A 9,617-nucleotide genomic window follows, 5' to 3' on the forward strand; every position below is an offset into this window, starting at 1 on the left:
TTAATCACAAAAGGCAGCTTCGAACAGATCAATGTTGACAGGTTGTCATGGCAACTCAGGCTAAAATGGAAGCTCAATGTTGACAGGTTGTCATGGCAACTCAGGCTAAGATGAAAGCTCAATGTTGACACTTTGTCATGTCAACTCAGGCAAAGATGAAAGCTGCACAATCTCCACCATTCTACAGAATCTCCTCGTGCACCGTCAGAAACGACTAAAGTAGCTTTAATAATATAGAATAACGTTGACCAGCAGATGTCATCAGTGAGCAACGTTTGAGACCAAAGTGAGTTTCTAATAATGTCAACTTTAATGACTAATTTTGTAATTTCCCACAATCCAGTGAGTAAATACTGCTTGTTTTAATCTAAATGTGTTTGCATATTTAATAATAATCTTGTGTGAATGAGCTGATATTGAACGATCTTTAGAACAACTTTGTCATAAAAGCTCATTTTAAATTTGTTCGTTTTAACATTTAACATTAAGTCTGAATTGAATCATTATATACAGTGTGTGTGTGTGTGTGTGTTAGCGGCATATAATATATACATCAGAAACTATAACGGAATGTCTCACTGCATGTAAAGCTACATATTATTATTATTATTATTATTATTATTACGTATTATGACAGGCCCATATTTCACTGGCCTCAAATCAACAGGAACAAGTATTTATTAATTTTAATGTGACACATTTAACATGTGATGATCATTACTTTGTTTTATCCCAAGATATAAATTGTAAACTGAGGAAACATTGGAATTGAGCTGCTGAAAGGAAGTGACGGATTGCTGCTCTGCTGCTTTTTATGGGAACACCTTTAAACATTGAAGGGCTTATTTATAGGACGTCTAATGTTAAAGGTAAGTGACAATTTTCTAGCTGTTTTTAGCATTTAGCTCATTTTGTTAACATTTAAAACAGGGATTCACGTCAAACATGTTATATATAATTGTCTACAATATGTTTCAAGGCTGTAGCTATTGAATATTTGTGTAATCCCTTATTCTACTGAAAATTCCACAGATTAACATATTTTTTTAGTTAGAGAGAAATTATATTTATACATGAGAAACCAACATATTTGATTTAGGAATGAATGAACCATTTGTTTCCTTTTTTAGATAATCAACACTTTTGCTTTTTAGCAAATGGCAAATGCATCTCAGGAAATGTGACTAGTTAATATAAAAATGAATAAAACAAACAGAATAACAACTTTCTACTTCTGCCAAGTCCAAACATCATCTCAGATATCTACAACTACATAGATATCTTTATTTGAGGAACATTGAAGATAACTTGAACTAAAGTTTAGAATTGGTGACGTGACGTTTTCCATATCTTTAACTTTCATTTTATCAAGTCCAAATGAGGTTTGATATAAATGTAATGTTCATTTTGAAAAAAAAGTTTGCCATTGGTTTCCATCATCTACCACCCACCACTAAAAGTCATGTGATGTGTGATATAATCTAAGAAAGGTCTCTACTGCTAATGGGGAACGATTTTTTTTTTAATATAAATTAGCTGTCAAAGGATTAAAAAAATAACCAATCAATTGCAAATCTGACTAAATAATCACGATTAATCACAACTTGTGAATTTCAATCACAAGTTGCACAGAAATGACGTGTATTTATAAGTTACATTTGAGGTAGATAAATAGTTTAATTTGTTTTCCCAAACAAAATCACTGTTAAATGTAGTGTGTGGTCCATGCAGACTTTAAAGGTTTGTGCTATGTTAAACTTCAGTCTGTTATTACACAATATATTGGTTATTTTAAAGAAAAAAGATTGTACATTAAAATAAAGTACGCAAAAAATCTAACATATAATATAGAAAAATTCCAGTGTCAATATGAGAGAACTTTAGAACTAATTTGAACCTTAAACATTCAAACTATTGCACTTTTACATTCAGCTGCTGAGGCACAGCCGACTGTCCACATTACTACTGTATGTGTATATACGTATATATGCATATGTGTGTATCCATAAAATGAAGAGTCCGTCCTTAAGACTGCTCTACTGTAAAGTGCCTTGAGATACCATTGGTTATGATTTGGCGCTATACAAATGAAGATTGATTGATTGATTGATTGACTACAGGAGGACTGAATCAATGCTAAATACTAAAGGTGATCTCAGTGAGATGGACTCAGAAACATTAGTAAAGGAACGTTCCACAACAATGAGAGTGTCCTGTTAATGTGCTGCTTGTCTCTGTCCCTCAGTTTGTGGACATGTCTCCTGCCTGCAGTGGGATGTCTGAACATCACTTCCTGTGCTCCATCTGTCTGGAGGTGCTCACTGATCCAGTCACCACACCATGTGGACACAACTTCTGCAAAACATGCATCAGCACACACTGGGACAACAGTACCACCAGCAGGTGTCCCGTGTGTAATCAGGTGTTCAGCACTAAACCTCAGCTGAAGGTCAATATTATGATGCGTGAGATGGTTTCTCAGTTCAGACGTGAATCTGAGAAGAAAGCAGCAGCACCAGGAGAAGTTCCCTGTGACGTCTGCACTGGAACCAAAGTGAAGGCCCTGAAGTCCTGCCTGGACTGTGGGGTCTCCTACTGTGAGACTCACCTGGAGCCTCATCTGACAGCATCAGGCCTGAGAAGACATCAGCTGGTGGAGCCTGTGGAGAACCTGGAATCCAGGATGTGTCCAAAGCACAGCAAACCTTTAGAGCTGTTCTGTCAGAGCGATCAGACACGTGTCTGCTTGATGTGTTCTGTTTTGGAGCACAGGAGTCACCAGTTAGTCCCTCTGGGAGAATATCTGTTTGAAGAAAAGAAAGTTTATTTTCAGCAGATGAGAGACGAGAGAAGCTGGAGGAGATCAGAGAGTCAGTGAGGATCAGGAAGGAAGCAGCAGACAGAGCGAAAACTGAAGGTGTGGAGATGTTCACTGCTTTGATGGAGCTTGTTGAGAGAGGCCTGAAGGAGCTGATGGAGCTGATGGAGGAGCAACAGGAAACAGAAGAGAGAGAGGCTGAATGTTTGATCAAAGAGCTGGAGGAAGAAATCTCTGAGCTGATGAAGAGAAGCTCTGAGGTGGAGCAGCTCTCCCACTCTGAAGACCACCTCCTCCAACACTTCTGCTCCCTGAAAGCTCCTCCAGCCACCAAGGACTGGACAGAGGTCATGGTCCATCCATCATCATATGAAGGAACTGTGCTGAGAGCTGTGGCTCAGCTGGAGGACACACTCAGTGACAAGATGATGAAGATAAAGATGTTTGAGATAAAGAGGCTGCAGCAGTTTGCAGTAGATGTGACTCTTGATCCTCCTACAGCTAATCTTTACCTTGTCCTGTCTGATGATGGAAAACAAGTTTACTGCAGTGATGTGTGGAAGAAACTTCCAGATAATCCAAAGAGATTTTCTAACTATATTAATGTTTTAGGGAAGCAGAATTTCAGTTCAGGTAGATTTTACTTTGAGGTTCAGGTTAAAGGAAAAACTGACTGGGATTTAGGAGTGGTTGAAGAATCCATCAACAGGAAGGGAAATATTGCTGCGACTCCTAAGAATGGTTTATGGACTGTGATCCTCAGAGATGGAAATGTGTATGCAGCATGTGAAGATCCTTCAGTCATTCTTCATCTGAAGTGTGTTCCTGAGAAGGTGGGTGTGTTTGTGGACTATGAGGAGGGTGTGGTCTCCTTTTATGATGTAGATGCAGCAGCTCTGATCTACTCCTTCACTCACTGCTGCTTCACTCATAAACTACACCCATACTTTAGTCCTGGTTTAAACTATGGTGGTAAAAACTCAGCACCTCTGATCATCTGTCCTGTCAATCAAAGTGAATGATCAGTGTCATGATGAAGTCTCACCAACAATAGATTCAATGGTTCTCTGCAACCATTCACTTCTCCAGGTTGGTTACGCACTCCATCCAACCTAACATGTATGTTTCTCAACAGTGGGAGGAAACATTTTATTAAAGAAGTTTCACATTTGGTGTTTGGATTGTGATGAAATAAAAGTTGAATTAAAAAAAAAGAATTAAAATATGTTGAGTATAATTGTGGTACATTTTATTTTTAAGTGTTGTATGTGGGTGTAGGGAACCAAACCACATCAAGCCTAAAGACCCTCTTCCTAGCAGGAATTAACCAAGGAGCCTGTTTCTTTATCACAAACTGTTTACACAATAACTGCCCCCGCAACTTTGAGGTGCATAGCTAACCCACTATGCGGCCTTTGAACCCAATACCGTAGCCGAAAAGACTGACTCAACTCTTTGAAATATTCAGTACGAACTCTTTTTACGACTCCACATGGGGGAAGAACATCCGTCTTCTCCCTCCTTTACAAACAGATACCTTTGGGATGCTGTAAGATCACAGAACTGTCCCACTGACCCCCTGTGGTGAGATGTCACAGAAGGACACTTTCCAGGCCTCTTCTCTGAGATGTGTTCCAGTGAAGAAGGGAGAACAAAGAAATTGTCTCACATAAACACACACCCCAGACACCCAAGGGCAGCCAGCTGAGATGCTGGCAACTTTAAACCAATCAACGAAGTTTCCTTCTTGGGAGGCAAGTCCCAAAGATAAGCTTTTAAAAGGAAGAAAGCCGCTCCTAACTTCAGTTTTGGAACGCTGGCGTTTCATGCTCAACGCGTTTCCCTTCCCCACCTTTTCATTTAGTTCATTTTATTTTTAGTTGAAACAGTTAGATTTTTGGAATCAACATCTGCTTGGTTCGGACGAATCCAGCATCTAGTGACGTGCGTAACAGCCGAAAGAAGCCCGGCTCGCGACCCATTGGGGTAAGCCACGAGCCATTCTCTAACCCAGCTGTGAAGGCCAGAACCGCCTGGAACGGCTGAAGGGGCTATACTCTGTTGAAACGCAACAGAACTCAACGGTGGCACGTCCTGCTGCATTTCTACAAACAGAACCTCCAGGTCCAACCCTGACATCATCTTCAAGGTACATGAATGAACTTTCATCAGCAAAATTCATCCACAATAGATCACATACATACTTCTGTAACTGCAAACTTACACACACTCACAACATGTTCCACACACAGTTCATCTCATTCATGTCTGTTCGTCTCCCCGTCTGTCTTCCTCTCTTTGTGAGAAATAGTAAAGGATACTAGTGAGAAATGTATCCTTAACTTATATAGTATCTATTCAGTTTATGTATAGGATCTATTTGTTTGTTTCGGAAACAATAATCATGCTTTATGCTGTTGCTATGGTGCTAGCACACTAAAAACGTACCGGAAGTGACGGTTTTTTTTTTTTAAAAAGGAAGAGATGTTGAATTAGGCTTTTTACTTTTTAAAACTCTGAATTATTTACTTTTTACCATTATTATTATTATTATTATTATTATTATTATTATTATTATTATTATTATTATTATTATTATTTATAGTCATTCACATTTGAATATATTTCCACACCTCAAGGCTAAAGTTTAATTTAAAACTGTTTGAAACCTTGTAATAATGGAACAATGTGAATAAAGTTTTTTTTCTTAAAAAAAAAAGTGTTGTGCCTTCACTTAAACTATATTAATAAAGTAAGAAAAAAACTATTAGACATGCACTAAACAATATATATTTCAATCTGTTTAAACAAGCTATATTTTAAAAGATATTTCACTTATTTCTCTAAAAAAAAAAGTTATTTTTCTAGTTTAGTGTAATCTCTGTAGTTGTGTGTTAGTAATAAATACTAAAACAAAAAGGTTATATTTTGGGGGTCAATATTTTTAGCACAGCAGATTATATATATACTGTATAAATATATATATATATATATATATTCGTATATTGTTTTCTGAGTGAATCCATCTGTTGTGTAACGTTACAAAAACTATTCCAATATGACAACAAAAGGAAAGCACGGTGATCAAAGTCATTTATTTGTTAATGTGAGAGTTCTAAAATCTTTGTTACATCAACAATAAAATGGTTCAGAAACCGACACATTTCAGAATAATTGTCTTTTTTACATCATCCACTTTAATTAAAACTAAAAATCATCTCCCTCACTTTTTACAGAGGAATTAATTGTTGCGAACATATTGATCCAGTTAGATTGATTGAATGGTGATCAGCCAATCACAGCCAGCCACGGGGTGACGTGCTGGTGACGTGCTGACGTGGTGACGTATCGATCATTTCCTGTTTACACTCTACCGCTGTTTGCAGCGCTCTACTACTGTGTTCTGCTAACTCTAATCAAACTTGTTGTCATTGATATTTTAGCCTTGAAAACACTTGTTTTAATTTTTTACCGTACAGTTAAACGTACGAAGGTTAAGTAAAAAGCAATCTCGCCTCTTATAGGCAGTACAATCTCCTTTAAACTTCCTTTTGTCCTTAGCTTAGCTTAGCTTAAATTTAGCACCTATGGCTTCTCTCTCCTCCCCTCCGCTCTCCTGCCCGGTGTGTCAGATGTTTAGTTACTCCTCGTCCTCCTTTAGGGACAATGGTAGTTGCATAAAGTGTAGCGTACTGTTAGATATGGAGGCGAGGATCAACAATCTGGAGAAGCGGTTCCGCACCCCTGATACCAAAACCGAAGCTAGCAAGCAGGACCTAGCCGGTGCGGACCGTGCTAGCTCTAGCTTAGCTTCCCCCCCGGCCAGCAATGAGTGGGTTACTGTCCGTGGTAAGCATAGTCGAAGGTCAAAAAGCCGCTCGGGACACCACCATGTTCACGTCTCAAACAGGTTCTCCCCCCTCTGTGAGGACAACACACTCACCGGGGAACAAACTCTGATAATTGGCGACTCCATAGTGAGAAACGTGAAGCTAGCGAAGTCAGCGGGCATTGTGAGGTGCATCCCAGGGGCCAGAGCGGGCGACATAGAATCAAATCTAAAGTTGCTGGCAAAGAGTAATCGTAAGTTTGATAGGATAGTCCTCCATGTCGGCACTAATGACTCCCGACGTCGCCAGTCGGAAGCAACCAAAGTGAACATTGAATCAGTTTGTGCTTATGCTAAAACAATGTCGGACTCCGTAATTTTCTCTGGTCCCTTACCAAATCTGACCAGTGATGACATGTATAGCCGCATGTCATCATTTAACCGCTGGCTATCGAGGTGGTGTCCAGAAAACGAGGTGGGCTTCATTGATAATTGGAGATCCTTCTGGGGAAAACCGAACCTGATAGGAAGAGATGGAATCCATCCTACTTTGGAGGGAGCATCTCTACTATCAGAAAACATGGCACATTTATGACATCTCATGAATGAGACCATGTTACAGAGGGGGAGTCCTCCACGCCCCTCTGCGCTTGCCTTAGGACAGTTTCCCTCCCATTGCTATCAGGATAGCTGTGTTCATCGCCATGACAACTGTTGTGATGGTGATGAATATTATTTTATGGAGACGGTGTCAGTCCCCCGACCCATATTTCACAATGATTTTAACATAAAATCAAATAAAAGAGCTATCAATTATAAAAATCTGAAAAAAATTAAAATCTCAAATCTAGAAACACCAAAACATAAAACCATTAGATGTGCTCTATTAAATATTAGATCACTGAGATCCAAATCTCTACTAGTAAATGACCTTATCTCAGAAAATAACTTTGATTTATTCTGTTTAACTGAAACATGGCTGTATCAAGATGAATATGTTAGTTTAAATGAAGCCACTCCTCCCAGTCATTTAAATACTCATATGCCACGAGACATAGGCCGTGGAGGTGGTGTAGCAGCTATTTATCATTCCTCTCTCCTAATCTATCCTAAACCAAAGGCCAGTTACACTTCCTTTGAAAGCCTGGTTCTAAATTTATCTCATATCGAATCAAAAACCTGCCAGCCAGTCTTATTTGCGATAATTTACCGTCCTCCAGGCCCTTATTCTGAATTTCTATCAGAATTCTCTGAGTTTATATCAAACTTAGTCCTCAGTTCTGATAAAATACTGATAGTAGGAGATTTTAATATCCATGTGGACAAAGATAGTGATAGCCTGAGCTCAGCCTTTATGTCCCTAATAGACTCAGTTGGCTTTTTTCAAACTATTAATGAAGCTACTCATCGTTTAAATCATACTCTTGATCTTGTTCTAACATATGGCCTTGATATTAATGAACTAAAAGTCTACCCTGAAAATCCTCTGCTATCAGATCACTTTTTAATATCTTTTAACATTATCCTAGAGGATCTCGCACTGTGCAATAAAATAGTTACAAGTAGAAATCTATCCAACAGTGCTGTGGCTAAATTTAAAGAGGCCATTCCTGCTGCCTTAAACTCAGTGCACCATCCAATAAATAACTATGATATTAATTATAACCCCTCTCAACTGGATCTGCTTGTCGATAGCTCTGCTAGTCTACTAAAATCCACCTTGGACTCAATTGCCCCATTGAGGGAAAAAACTATTAAACGTCAGAGGAAAGCTCCGTGGTTTAGCTCTGAAACTCACACACTCAAACAAACAACCCGTAAATTAGAGAGAATGTGGCGCTCCAATAAAACAGAGGAGTCACGAATACTTTGGCAAGAAAGCCATAGTAAATACATGACAGCCTTACGACATAGTCGATCTACATACTACTCCTCACTAATTGAAGAAAATAAAAATAATCCGAGGTACCTTTTCAGCACTGTAGCCAGGCTAACACAAAGTCAGAGCTCTATTGAGCCCATGATTCCTCTAGCCCTCAGCTGTGAGGACTTTATGACATTTTTTAACGATAAAATTCACAAGATTAGAGATAAAATTAGCCACTCCCTGCCTTCACCTGGGCCTGCTGTACCATTAAATGTAAATAGGCCTAACCTAAACTGTTTCACACATATAGGACTTCAGGAACTTAACTCTATTATTTCATCCTCCAAACCATCGACCTGCCTTTCAGATCCGATCCCAACTAAGCTGTTTAAAGAAGTTGTTCCCCTAGTCTGCCCATCTTTGTTGGAGACAATAAATATATCCCTATCAATAGGCTACGTGCCACAGTCCTTTAAAGTAGCTGTAATCAAACCCCTTCTCAAAAAACCTACTCTTGATTCCAGCACTTTAGCAAACTACAGGCCTATATCTAATCTTCCTTTTATTTCAAAGATTCTTGAGAAAGTTGTGGCAGCTCAGCTCTGTGAATTTCTTCAAAACAACAGCCTGTTCGAGGACTTCCAGTCAGGCTTTAGAGCTCAACACAGCACAGAGACTGCTTTAGTTAAAGTAACTAATGATCTACTCTGGGCTTCAGATGAAGGACGACTCTCAGTGCTGGTTTTATTAGATCTTAGTGCAGCTTTTGACACTATAGATCACTATATTCTACTAGAGAGATTAGAGAAATTACTTGGAATCACAGGGACTGCCCTAAACTGGTTTAAGTCCTACCTATCTGATAGGTACCAGTTTGTACACGTGAATAATAAGTCTTCTGTGTACACTAAAGTAAGCTACGGGGTTCCTCAGGGCTCTGTGCTAGGTCCAATCCTCTTCTGTATCTATATGATCCCCCTTGGTAATGTTATGAGAAAATACTCTGTTAACTTTCACTGCTATGCTGATGATACCCAACTGTATGTATCAATGAAGTCAGGTGAGACAAATCAGCTATCTAAACTTGAGGCCTGTCTAAAGGA

General features: G+C 38.9%; 1 pseudogene; it reads left to right on the plus strand.

Moving 5' to 3' along the window:
- Positions 1-272: 272 nt before the first annotated feature.
- On the plus strand, positions 273-3,945 carry LOC114460597 (E3 ubiquitin-protein ligase TRIM21-like; annotated as a pseudogene).
- Positions 3,946-9,617: the final 5,672 nt, after the last annotated feature.

Source organism: Gouania willdenowi, unplaced genomic scaffold (genome assembly GCF_900634775.1).
Source record: "Gouania willdenowi unplaced genomic scaffold, fGouWil2.1 scaffold_54_arrow_ctg1, whole genome shotgun sequence".
Classification (NCBI taxonomy): domain Eukaryota; kingdom Metazoa; phylum Chordata; class Actinopteri; order Blenniiformes; family Gobiesocidae; genus Gouania; species Gouania willdenowi.